Here is a 12,225-nt window from a genome sequence, read left to right on the forward strand (position 1 = left end):
GGTCATCCAAGCGCCGCAAAAGGCCGCCATGCCCTGCACGCCCCTTTTCTCTTTTCATATGCAGACGAGGGTCAAAGCCAACTTTGACCCACTGCTTGGATGGCATTACCATATGCAAATCAATCTGCTGCAGGCCTTCCCCCAGGAATGCTTGCACTAGTTGTTGCATTTGGTTTGTTGTTTGGGGGTGCTTCAGTATTAGGCAGCCTTCTGCCCTCCCATGTTCATCTGAAAATATGTGTTCTCCCTGCAGTTGTTGTCCCCAGATGAGAGTTCCCTTGTGCTGCCTCAGTTGAATCTCCTTTACTTGACAGAGATGTGCCTGAGCAGCGGCCCTCTCCAGCCCTATCCCAAATCATACTTATCTTGCATAGGAGATACCATGGTCATGAAGATTGTTTTACCAGTGTGAGGTTCATTCATTGCATTCTGGGTATGCTGACCCCTGTGATTTCCCCAAATGTGGGAAACTTGACTGCATTATTTGTAGTAGTGGGGGACTGTGTTTGTGCTTTCCTCTGATCAGCTCTGGTAAAAGTCAGATTTCTTTGTCTCATTTCTTCCTCTAGCCTTATTCTTCTTTTGAGAGTTCCCTTGTGCTGCCTCAGTTGGATCTCCTTCACTTGACAGGGGGGTGCTTGAGCAGCGATCCTCCCCAGCTCTAGCCCAACTCCTACTTACCTGCCAGGTGAGATACTATGATCATGAAGGTACTTCTCCCAGGGCAAGGCTCACCCATTGCACTCTGGGTGTGCTGCTCCTGCGATTTCCCCAAATGTGGGACACTTGACTGCATAATTTGTGTTTCCCCTGGTCGGCTCTCGTATAATTCAGATCTCTTTGTCTCAGGTCTCTTTCCAGCCTAGTTTGCTGTCTGTTTCCACTTCTCTTTTCTTGAGCCGCTCCCTACTATGCCCTTGCGCACTATCCTGACTTCTCCCATCTGCTTACTTTGTGCCTTCCAACGCACAATGCGAACTACAGGTAGTGCTGCAGGGCCCACACCCTTTTACTTGCCATACAGAGCAGCTCTGGAGCTGTTACATTGCCAAGCTTCTGCAAGAAATCAGCTTGAATGCTTCAGGGGCTGGGGCATAGCCAACATGAGCCCCACACCGAAGGAGGGTGGAGGTGTTTAATGCGAACTAGGGGTCATCCAAGCGCCGCAAAAGGCCGCCATGCCCTGCACGCCCCTTTTCTCTTTTCATATGCAGACGAGGGTTGAAGCCAACTTTGACCCACTGCTTGGATGACATCACCATATGCAAATCCATCTGCTGCAGGCCTTCCCCCAGGAATGCTTGCACTAGTTGTTGCATTTGGTTTGTTGTTTGGGGGTGCTTCAGTATTAGGCAGCCTTCTGCCCTCCCATGTTCATCTGAAAATATGTGTTCTCCCTGCAGTTGTTGTCCCCAGATGAGAGTTCCCTTGTGCTTCCTCAGTTGAATCTTCTTTACTTGACAGAGATGTGCCTGAGCAGCGGCCCTCCCCAGCCCTATCCCAAATCATACTTATTTTGCATAGGAGATACCATGGTCATGAAGATTGTTCTCCCAGGGTGAGGTTCATTCATTGCATTCTGGGTATGCTGACCCCTGTGATTTCCCCAAATGTGGGAAACTTGACTGCATTATTTGTGGTAGTGGGGGACTGTGTTTGTGCTTTCCTCTGGTCAGCTCTGGTAAAAGTCAGATTTCTTTGTCTCAGATCTTCCTCTAGCCTTGTTCTTCTTTCGAGAGTTCCCTTGTGCTGCCTCAGTTGGATCTCCTTCACTTGACAGGGGGGTGCCCAAGCAGCGACTCTCCCCAGCTCTAGCCCAAATCCTACTTACCTGCCAGGTGAGATACTATGATCATGAAGGTGCTTCTCCCAGGGCAAGGCTCACCCATTGCACTCTGGGTGTGCTGCCCCTGTGATTTCCCCAAATGTGGGAAACTTGACTGCATAATTTGTGTTTCCACTGGTCGGCTTTCATATAATTCAGATCTCTTTGTCTCAGGTCTCTCTTCAGCCTAGTTTGCAGTCTGTTTCCACTTCTTTTTTTTTGAGCCCCTCCCTTCTATACCCTTGTGCACTATCCTGACTTCTCCTCCTGTCTGCTTACTTTGTGCCTTCCAATGCACAATGCAAACTACAGGTAGTGCTGCAGGGCCCACAAACTTTTACTTGCATTACAGAGCAGCTCTGGAGCTGTTACAGTGCCAAGCTGCTGCAAGAAATCAGCTTGAATGCTTCAGGGGCTGGGGCATTGCCAACATGAGCCCCACACCGAAAGAGGGTGGGGGTGTTTAATGCAAACTAAGGGTCATCCAAGCGCCGCAAAAGGCCGCCATTCCCTGCATACCCCTTTTCTCTTTTCATATGCAGATGAGGGTTCCAGCCAACTTTGGCCCACTGCTTGGATGACATCACTGTATGCAAATCCGTCTTCTGCAGACCTTCCCCCAGGAATGCTTGTACTAGTTGTTGCATTTGGTTTGCTGTTTGGGGGTGCTTCAGTATTAGGCAGCCTTCTGCCCTCCCATGTTCATCTGAAAATATGTGTTCTCCCTGCAGTTGTTGTCCCCAGATGAGAGTTCCCTTGTGCTGCCTCAGTTGAATCTCCTTTACTTGACAGAGATGTGCCTGAGCAGCGGCCCTCCCCAGCTCTATCCCAAATCATACTTATTTTGCATAGGAGATACCATGGTCATGAAGATTGTTTTCCCAGGGTGAGGTTCATTCATTGCATTCTGGGTATGCTGACCCCTGTGATTTCCCCAAATGTGGGAAACTGGACTGCATTATTTGTGGCTGTGAGGGACTGTGTTTGTGCTTTCCTCTGGTCAGCTCTGGTAAAAGTCAGATTTCTTTGTCTCAGATCTTCCTCTAGCCTTGTTCTTCTTTCGAGAGTTCCCTTGTGCTGCCTCAGTTGGATCTCCTTCACTTGACAGGGGGGTGCCCGAGCAGCTACCCTCCCCAGCTCTAGCCCAGCTCCTACTTACCTGCCAGGTGAGATACTATGATCATGAAGGTGCTTCTCCCAGGGCAAGGCTCACCCATTGCACTCTGGGTGTGCTACTCCTGCGGTTTCCCCAAATGTTGGACACTTGACTGCATAATTTGTGTTTCACCTGGTCGGCTCTCGTATAATTCAGATCTCTTTGTCTCAGGTCTCTCTCCAGCCTAATTTGCAGTCTGTTTCCACTTCTCTTTTCTTGAGTTGCTCCCTTCTATGCCCTTGCGCACTATCCTGACTTCTCCCGTCTGCTTACTTTGTGCCTTCCAACGCACAATGCAAACTACAGGTAGTGCTGCAGGGCCCACACCCTTTTACTTGCCTTACAGAGCAGCTCTGGAGCTGTTACAGTGCCCAGCTGCTGCAAGAAATCAGCTTGAATGCTTCAGGGGCTGGGGCATAGCCATCATGAGCCCCACACCGAAGGAGGGTGGAGGTGTTTAATGCGAACTAGGGGTCATCCAAGCACCGCAAAAGGCCGCCATGCCCTGCATGCCAATTTTCTCTTTTCATATGCAGACAAGGGTTGAAGCCAACTTTGACCCACTGCTTGGATGACATCACCATATGCAAATCCATCTGCTGCAGGCCTTCCCCCAGGAATGCTTGCACTAGTTGTTGCATTTGGTTTGTTGTTTGGGGGTGCTTCAGTATTAGGCAGCCTTCTGCCCTCCCATGTTCATCTGAAAATATGTGTACCTCCTGCAGTTGTTGTCCCCAGATGAGAGTTCCCTTGTGCTGCCTCAGTTGAATCTCCTTTACTTGACAGAGATGTGCCTGAGCAGCGGCCCTCCCCAGCCCTATCCCAAATCATACTTATTTTGCATAGGAGATACCATGGTCATGAAGATTGTTCTCCCAGGGTGAGGTTCATTCATTGCATTCTGGGTATGCTGACCCCTGTTATTTCCCCAAATGTAGTAAACTTGATAGCATTATATGTGGTAGTGGGGGACTGTGTTTGTGCTTTCCTCTGGTCAGCTCTGGTAAAAGTCAGATTTCTTTGTCTCAGATCTTCCTCTAGCCTTGTTCTTCTTTCGAGAGTTCCCTTATGCTGCCTCAGTTGGATCTCCTTCACTTGACAGGGGGGTGCCCGAGCAGCGACCCTCCCCAGCTCTAGCCCAACTCCTTCTTACCTGCTAGGTAAGATACTATGATCATGAAGGTGCTTCTCCCAGGGCAAGGCTCACCAATTGCACTCTGGGTGTGCTGCTCCTGCGATTTCCCCAAATGTGGGAAACTTGACTGCATAATTTGTGTTTCCCCTGGTCGGCTCTCGTATAATTCAGTTCTCTTTGTCTCATGTCTCTCTCCAGCCTAGTTTGCTGTCTGTTTACACTTCTCTTTTCTAGAGCCACTCCCTTCTATGCCCTTGCGCACTATCTTGACTTCTCCCGTCTGCTTACTTTGTGCCTTCCAACGCACAATGCGAACTACAAGTAGTGCTGCAGGGCCCACACCCTTTTAGTTGCCTTACAGAGCAGCTCTGGAGCTATTACAGTGCCCATCTGCTGCAAGTAATCAGCTTGAATGCTTCAGGGGCTGGGGCATAGCCAACATGAGCCCCACACCGAAGTAGGGTGGAGGTGTTTAATGCGAACTAGGGGTCATCCAAGCGCCGCAAAAGGCCGCCATGCCCTGCACGCCCCTTTTCTCTTTTCATATGCAGACGAGGGTTGAAGCCAACTTTGACCCACTGCTTGGATGACATCACCATATGCAAATCCATCTGCTGCAGGCCTTCCCCCAGGAATGCTTGTACTAGTTGTTGCATTTGGTTTGTTGTTTGGGGGTGCTTCAGTATTAGGCAGCCTTCTGCCCTCCCATGTTCATCTGAAAATATGTGTTCTCCCTGCAGTTGTTGTCCCCAGATGAGAGTTCCATTGTGCTGCCTCAGTTGAATCTCCTTTACTTGACAAGGGAGGCATTTTGGATTTTTTCTTTGGGTACCCTTACACCTGATGGTCTGAATGAGAGCATTGAACTGAACAACATTGGCAGTCTCTGAAGATTTTATCTATTGATTTACCTAATATATTATTTATTGAATATCCATTTATTGTATGTTTAATAAATAAACAAAATTATTAGAAGTAGCTATTTTGGAAACAGCTTTCCTCTTAGGATGAAACTGTGTAATCCTGTTGTGTGTATTCCTTTAAAATTCCTTAGTAAAATCCACTAATAATGATGAACATCAGATTTCTTCCTCCATCCTCTTTTTACACTTTCTCTTGGTTCTATATATATATTTTTTTTTTCTATTTTTATTTTTTTCCCCTCCTTCTCCCAAAAGGCCCCCTCCCTCCCCCCCCCTCCCTGTTTTAAATTTTAAAATCTTTAAATATTTAAATCTTCGAATCCTTAAATTGTCTGTTTAATATTTATTTTTTCTTCAATTCTTTTTGTTGTTTAAACAGCAATGTAATTATTCCAGGGGTTAAAATAATGAAATATAGAAATAATATTAACAAAAATTAAAGGTAAAAATGAATTGATAGAATGATCCCATTAAAAGTAAATAAATAATATGGATGTTAAGCTGAGCGGGTTGGATTCGAACATGGGACTAGCTGCATAGAGTGCATTTGATGTTTCCCCTGCGCCACAAGAACTGCTTTAGTAGTGGCATGGATTTATGTTACCCTAAAAGGTTTTATATAAGTAAATGGGGATCCTTAGTGCTGAGTCTCTGAATTATGTATATGTGATTATAGATATGAGGTATTGATTGAAAGATTATAGGTTAATCTGTATATAGATTATATATTTTCTGTTATTTTTTAAACCACCTTGTTGCTTATTTTATTATTATTTTTAATCACCATGTTGCTTATTTTTATATTATGAAATGCCTTTATATGTGCAATTGCAATTAGAAAGTTGTTCCATATGTGAGTCATTACATGTATGCATCCAATTAGTACATGTATGTATCCAATCAACTAATTAGTAATACTATTGGTCCGGTGCATTTTAAAAAGAGCCTGCTAGGCTGCTGATGTATCCTCTGACGAAACCGCTCTTGGATAACAGCGGAGAAACGCGTAAGGAAGGTGATTACCGGACACTCTGATTGCTGAGATATAAGCCCGTTCATGAACGAGCTACATCACGGCGGACGTCTGATGTAAAGACAGCGGTGAAGGGGAAAAAGCAATTTGAGACCGAGCAAAAGGAGGTCTCTACCCCACGGCAGGAAGAAATATCCCGACCGCGAGTGCCAATAAGATCCAGCCACGGTTAACGGGGGTCGTAGCATACCGCTGTGTTTCACCAACCATCACAGCGCTCTCCCCCTGTTTTCTTTCATTACTCACGTGAGTTACATATGAACTTTAACTGCAGTAAATAAGAGGCGTTGGTTACAACTGTTGCTGTTCATCCACAAGAAGGAATTTAATGTATCAATTACAATTGTAAAGTAACGATTAAATTACAACAGCTGTATCCAGGAGGATTTTTTGGACACTTTAATAAACATTCCGTTGTCATCAAGGGCAATATGAAATAGATCCTGATTACATTTAGATATGGATAGTGGTGCCTATATATGTTGACTCCATTGTATTTTATTGAATGTGGGTTTCTTCTGTCTATATATATTTTTTAAAAATAAAGAGCTTGTATATTTTATTTTTTGCGCTCCCTTGATAACAAGTGTGATTATCTTTAAAATTTGGTTTATTATTGGTAGAACAGTACTACCTATGGGAGCACCATTTTATAATATATGGTGAAAATTAATAGATGTATAAAGATTAAATAAGCAACAAATTTGTGAAATAGATAAGTTTTGATAGGAGCACTGGGTTCTATATATATATATTGACATTTGGTTATATATATGTATAGACTTTATAAATTCTTGACAGAGATGTGCCTGAGCAGCGGCCCTCCCCAGCGCTATCCCAAATCATACTTATTTTGCATAGGAGATACCATGGTCATGAAGATTGTTCTCCCAGGGTGAGGTTCATTCATTGCATTCTGGGTATGCTGACCCCTGTGATTTCCCCAAATGTGGGAAACTCGACTGCATTATTTGTGGTAGTGGGGGACTGTGTTTGTGCTTTCCTCTGGTCAGCTCTGGTAAAAGTCAGATTTATTTGTCTCAGATCTTCCTCTTGCCTTGTTCTTCTTTCGAGAGTTTCCATGTGCTGCCTCAGTTGGATCTCCTTCACTTGACAGGGGGGTGCCCAAGCAGCGACCCTCCCCAGCTCTAGCCCAAATCCTACTTACCTGCCAGGTGAGATACTATGATCATGAAGGTGCTTCTCCCAGGGCAAGGCTCACCAATTGCACTCTGGGTGTGCTGCTCCTGCGGTTTCCCCAAATGTTGGACACTTGACTGCATAATTTGTGTTTCCCCTGGTCGGCTCTCGTATAATTCAGATCTCTTTGTCTCAGGTCTCTCTCCAGCCTAGTTTGCTGTCTGTTTCCATTTCTCTTTTCTTGAGTTGCTCCCTTCTATGCCCTTGCTCACTATCCTGACTTCTCCCGTCTGCTTACTTTGTGCCTTCCAACGCACAATGCAAACTACAGGTAGAGCTGCAGGGCCCACACCCTTTTACTTGCCTTACAGAGCAGCTCTGGAGCTGTTACAGTGCCCAGCTGCTGCAAGAAATCAGCTTGAATGCTTCAGGGGCTGGGGCGTAGCCCCACACCGAAGGAGGGTGGAGGTGTTTAATGCGAACTAGGGGTCATCCAAGCGCCGCAAAAGGCCGCCATGCCCTGCACGCCCCTTTTCTCTTTTCATATGCAGACGAGGGTTGAAGCCAACTTTGACCCACTGCTTGGATGACATCACCATATGCAAATCCATCTGCTGCAGGCCTTCCCCCAGGAATGCTTGCACTAGTTGTTGCATTTGGTTTGTTGTTTGGGGGTGCTTCAGTATTAGGCAGCCTTCTGCCCTACCATGTTCATCTGAAAATATGTGTTCTCCCTGCAGTTGTTGTCCCCAGATGAGAGTTCCCTTGTGCTGCCTCAGTTGAATCTCCTTTACATGACAGAGATGTGCCTGAGCAGCGGCCCTCCCCAGCCCTATCCCAAGTCATACTTATTTTGCATAGGAGATACCATGGTCATGAAGATTGTTCTCCCAGGGTGAGGTTCATTCATTGCATTCTGGGTATGCTGACCCCTGTGATTTCCACAAATGTGGGAAACTCGACTGCATTATTTGTGGTAGTGGGGGACTGTGTTTGTTCTTTCCTCTGGTCAGCTCTGGTAAAAGTCAGATTTATTTGTCTCAGATCTTTCTCTAGCCTTGTTCTTCTATCGAGAGTTTCCTTGTGCTGCCTCAGTTGGATCTACTTCACTTGACAGGGGGGTGCCCGAGCAGCGACCCTCCCCAGCTCTAGCCCAACTCCTACTTACCTGCCAGGTGAGATACTATGATCATGAAGTTGCTTCTCCCAGGACAAGGATCACCCATTGCACTCTGGGTGTGCTGCTCCTGCGATTTCCCCAAATGTGGGAAACTTGACTGCATAATTTGTGTTTCCCCTGGTCAGCTCTCATATAATTCAGATCTCTTTGTCTCAGGTCTCTCTCCAGCCTAGTTTGCTGTCTGTTTCCACTTCTTTTTTCTTGAGCCCCTCCCTTCTATACCCTAGTGCACTATCCTGACTTCTCCTCCCGTCTGCTTACTTAGTGCCTTACAATGCACAATGCAAACTACAGGTAGTGCTGCAGGGCCCACACCCTTTTACTTGCCTTACAGAGCAGCCCTGGAGCTGTTACAGTGCCCAGCTGCTGCAAGAAATCAGCTTGAATGCTTAAGGGGCTGGGGCATAGCCAACATGAGCCCCACACCGAAGGAGGGTGGAGGTGTTTAATGCGAACTAGGGGTCATCCAAGCACCGCAAAAGGCCGCCATGCCCTGCACGCCCCTCTTCTCTATTCATATGCAGATGAGGGTTGAAGCCAATTTTGACCCACTGCTTGGATGACATCACCATATGCAAATCCATCTGCTGCAGGCCTTCCCCAGGAATGCTTGCACTGGTTGTTGCATTTGGTTTGTTGTTTGGGGGTGCTTCAGTATTAGGCAGCCTCTGCCCTCCCATGTTCATCTGAAAATATGTGTTCTCCCTGCAGTTGTTGTCCCCAGATGAGAGTTCCCTTGTGCTGCCTCAGTTGAATCTCCTTTACTTGACAGAGATGTGCCTGAGCAGCGGCCCTCCCGAGCTCTATCCCAAATCATACTTATTTTGCATAGGAGATACCATGGTCATGAAGATTGTTTTCCCAGGGTGAGGTTCATTCATTGCATTCTGGGTATGCTGACCCCTGTGATTTCCCCAAATGTGGGAAACTGGACTGCATTATTTGTGGTAGTGAGGGACTGTGTTTGTGTTTTCCTCTGGTCAGCTCTGGTAAAAGTCAGATTTCTTTGTCTCAGATCTTCCTCTAGCCTTGTTCTTCTTTCGAGAGTTCCCTTGTGCTGCCTCAGTTGGATCTCCTTCACTTGACAGGGGGGTGCCCGAGCAGCGACCCTCCCCAGCTCTAGCCCAGCTCCTACTTACCTGCCAGGTGAGATACTATGATCATGAAGTTGCTTCTCCCTGGGCAAGGATCACCCATTGCACTCTGGGTGTGCTGCCCCTGTGATTTCCCCAAATGTGGGAAACTTGACTGCGTAATTTGTGTTTCCCCTGGTCGGCTCTCATATAATTCAGATCTCTTTGTCTCAGGTCTCTCTCCAGCCTAGTTTGCTGTCTGTTTCCACTTCTTTTTTCTTGAGCCCCTCCCTTCTATACCCTTGTGCACTATCCTGACTTCTCCTCCCGTCTGCTTACTTTGTGCCTTACAATGCACAATGCAAACTACAGGTAGTGCTGCAGGGCCCACACCCTTTTACTTGCCTTACAGAGCAGCTCTTGAGCTGTTACAGTGCCCAGCTGCTGCAAGAAATCAGCTTGAATGCTTCAGGGGCTGGGGCATGGCCAACATGAGCCCCACACAGAAGGAGGGTGGGGGTATTTAATGCAAACTAGGGGTCATCCAAGCGCCGCAAAAGGCCGCCATGCCCTGCATACCCCTTTTCTCTTTTCATATGCAGACGAGGGTTGAAGCCAACTTTGACCCACTGCTTGGATGACATCACCATATGCAAATCCATCTGCTGCAGCCTTCCCCCAGGAATGCTTGCACTAGTTGTTGCATTTGGTTTGTTGTTTGGGGGTGCTTCAGTATTAGGCAGCCTTCTGCCCTCCCATGTTCATCTGAAAATATGTGTTCTCCCTGCAGTTGTTGTCCCCAGATGAGAGTTCCCTTGTGCTGCCTCAGTTGAATCTCCTTTACTTGACAGAGATGCGCCTGAGCAGCGGCCCTCCCCAGCCCTATCCCAAATCATACTTATTTTGCATAGGCGATACCATGGTCATGAAGATTGTTCTCTCAGGGTGAGGTTCATTCATTGCATTCTGGGTATGCTGACCCCTGTGATTTCCCCAAATGTGGGAAACTTGACTGCATTATTTGTGGTAGTGAGTGACTGTGTTTGTGCTTTCCTCTGGTCAGCTCTGGTAAAAGTCAGATTTCTTTGTCTCAGATCTTCCTCTAGCCTTGTTTTTCTTTCGAGAGTTCCCTTGTGCTGCCTCAGTTGGATCTCCTTCACTTGACAGGGGGCTGCCCGAGCAGCGACCCTCCCCAGCTCTAGCACATGTAAGTTTATTTTTATTTTACTACATTGTGGTTTGTGGCTCTATACCATGTAATGCATGTCTTTTAACAGTAGTCAAGTCTTCCAATGTGCTTGTTAGTGAAACCCAATACATAGCTTTATTTTATTTTGTTTCTTCAAATATTGAATGCATATGTCTTATAACTTTTTTTTTCAATATATAAACATTTTTATTATAAGATTTTCAATGACACAAGTACATCCAAGTTGCAGATTATGGGTTGTGAAGGACAAATCAACCATATAAACAATTTAAGCAATTTAAATTGCATGCAGGTAGTAGAATATCAAACTCCTTGGATGAGAGTTGGTCGTAATAAACTAGGATAGAAAAGAATAAAGTAGAAAATAAGATTTTAAACCTACCGGTAAATCTTTTTCTCGTAGTCCGTAGAGGGTGCTCGGGACTCCGTAAGGACCATGGGGATAGACGGGCTCCGCAGGAGACATGGGCACTTTAAGAAAGACTTTAGTTCTGGGTGTGCACTGGCTCCTCCCTCTATGCGCCTCTATGCCACAGTTAGAGAAACTGTGCCCAGAGGAGACTGACAGTATGAGGAAAGGATTTTGTTAATCCAGGGCAAGATTCATACCAGCCACACCAATCACACCGTATAACTTGTGATAAACTACCCAGTTATGAGTACGAAAAAACAACATACTGTAGCATCAGTGCAGGACCGATGCAACTATAACATAACCCTTATTGAAGCAATAACTATATACAAGTATTGCAGAAGTAGTCCGCACTTGGGACGGGCGCCCAGCATCCTCTACGGACTACGAGAAAAAGATTTACCGGTAGGTTTAAAATCTTATTTTCTCTAACGTCCTAGAGGATGCTGGGAACTCCGTAAGGACCATGGGGATTATACCAAAGCTCCAAAACGGGCGGGAGAGTGCGGATGACTCTGCAGCACCGATTGAGCAAACATGAGTTCCTCCTCAGCCAGGGTATCAAACTTATAGTATTTTGAAAAGGTGTTTGAACCTGACCAAGTAGCAGCTCGACACAGCTGTAGTGCCGAGACCCCTCGGGCAGCCGCCCAAGAAGAGCCCACTTTCCTCGTGGAATGGGCCTAGACCGATTTTGGTAACTGCAATCCAGCCATAGAATGCGCTTGCTGAATCGTGTTACAAATCCAGCGAGCAATAGCCTGCTTTGAAGCAGGGGCACCAATCTTGTTGGTTGCATACAGGACAAACAGCGCTTCAGTTTTCCTGACTCTAGCCGTCCTGGCCACGTAAATTTTCAAAGCCCTGACCACATCAAGTAACTCGGAATCCTCCAAGTCACGCGTAGCCAAAGGCACCACAATAGATTGGTTCATATGAAAAGATGAGACCACTTTTGGTAGGAATTGAGGATGGGTCCGCAATTCCGCTCTATCCACATGGAACACCAAATATGGGCTTTTATGTGACAAAGCCGCTAATTCCGACACTCGCCTAGCCGAAGCCAAGGCTAATAACATGACCACCTTCCACGTGAGATATGTTAACTCCACCGTTTTAAGGCTGCTAAAAACTGCTA

At 46.3% G+C, this 12,225-nt stretch overlaps 13 non-coding genes and 2 pseudogenes across 13 annotated transcripts; all 15 read left to right on the forward strand.

Annotated features, from left to right (window-relative positions):
• Nucleotides 1–357: 357 nt before the first annotated feature.
• LOC135035047 (U1 spliceosomal RNA) lies at nt 358–521 on the forward strand. Its single transcript, XR_010230140.1, has one exon. It is a non-coding gene; the product is annotated as a U1 spliceosomal RNA (small nuclear RNA).
• A 152-nt stretch (nt 522–673) lies between these two features.
• LOC135034964 (U1 spliceosomal RNA) lies at nt 674–836 on the forward strand. Its single transcript, XR_010230065.1, has one exon. It is a non-coding gene; the product is annotated as a U1 spliceosomal RNA (small nuclear RNA).
• A 671-nt stretch (nt 837–1,507) lies between these two features.
• On the forward strand, nt 1,508–1,671 carry LOC135035018 (U1 spliceosomal RNA). Its single transcript, XR_010230110.1, has one exon. It is a non-coding gene; the product is annotated as a U1 spliceosomal RNA (small nuclear RNA).
• A 152-nt stretch (nt 1,672–1,823) lies between these two features.
• Nucleotides 1,824–1,986, forward strand: LOC135034970 (U1 spliceosomal RNA). The gene has a single exon (XR_010230070.1). It is a non-coding gene; the product is annotated as a U1 spliceosomal RNA (small nuclear RNA).
• A 674-nt stretch (nt 1,987–2,660) lies between these two features.
• Nucleotides 2,661–2,824, forward strand: LOC135035041 (U1 spliceosomal RNA). The gene has a single exon (XR_010230133.1). It is a non-coding gene; the product is annotated as a U1 spliceosomal RNA (small nuclear RNA).
• Nucleotides 2,825–2,976: 152 nt separating this feature from the next.
• Nucleotides 2,977–3,139, forward strand: LOC135034994 (U1 spliceosomal RNA). The gene has a single exon (XR_010230091.1). It is a non-coding gene; the product is annotated as a U1 spliceosomal RNA (small nuclear RNA).
• A 671-nt stretch (nt 3,140–3,810) lies between these two features.
• Nucleotides 3,811–3,974, forward strand: LOC135035048 (U1 spliceosomal RNA). The gene has a single exon (XR_010230141.1). It is a non-coding gene; the product is annotated as a U1 spliceosomal RNA (small nuclear RNA).
• Nucleotides 3,975–4,126: 152 nt separating this feature from the next.
• Nucleotides 4,127–4,289, forward strand: LOC135035004 (U1 spliceosomal RNA). The gene has a single exon (XR_010230098.1). It is a non-coding gene; the product is annotated as a U1 spliceosomal RNA (small nuclear RNA).
• A 2,627-nt stretch (nt 4,290–6,916) lies between these two features.
• LOC135035038 (U1 spliceosomal RNA) lies at nt 6,917–7,080 on the forward strand. The gene has a single exon (XR_010230129.1). It is a non-coding gene; the product is annotated as a U1 spliceosomal RNA (small nuclear RNA).
• Nucleotides 7,081–7,232: 152 nt separating this feature from the next.
• Nucleotides 7,233–7,395, forward strand: LOC135035001 (U1 spliceosomal RNA). Its single transcript, XR_010230096.1, has one exon. It is a non-coding gene; the product is annotated as a U1 spliceosomal RNA (small nuclear RNA).
• A 661-nt stretch (nt 7,396–8,056) lies between these two features.
• LOC135035031 (U1 spliceosomal RNA) lies at nt 8,057–8,220 on the forward strand. The gene has a single exon (XR_010230123.1). It is a non-coding gene; the product is annotated as a U1 spliceosomal RNA (small nuclear RNA).
• Nucleotides 8,221–8,372: 152 nt separating this feature from the next.
• On the forward strand, nt 8,373–8,514 carry LOC135034985 (U1 spliceosomal RNA; annotated as a pseudogene).
• A 693-nt stretch (nt 8,515–9,207) lies between these two features.
• Nucleotides 9,208–9,371, forward strand: LOC135035042 (U1 spliceosomal RNA). Its single transcript, XR_010230134.1, has one exon. It is a non-coding gene; the product is annotated as a U1 spliceosomal RNA (small nuclear RNA).
• Nucleotides 9,372–9,523: 152 nt separating this feature from the next.
• Nucleotides 9,524–9,665, forward strand: LOC135034996 (U1 spliceosomal RNA; annotated as a pseudogene).
• A 694-nt stretch (nt 9,666–10,359) lies between these two features.
• LOC135035045 (U1 spliceosomal RNA) lies at nt 10,360–10,523 on the forward strand. Its single transcript, XR_010230138.1, has one exon. It is a non-coding gene; the product is annotated as a U1 spliceosomal RNA (small nuclear RNA).
• The last annotated feature ends 1,702 nt before the right edge of the window (nt 10,524–12,225 follow it).

Source organism: Pseudophryne corroboree, unplaced genomic scaffold, assembly GCF_028390025.1.
Source record: "Pseudophryne corroboree isolate aPseCor3 unplaced genomic scaffold, aPseCor3.hap2 scaffold_588, whole genome shotgun sequence".
NCBI classification, from domain to species: Eukaryota; Metazoa; Chordata; class Amphibia; order Anura; family Myobatrachidae; genus Pseudophryne; species Pseudophryne corroboree.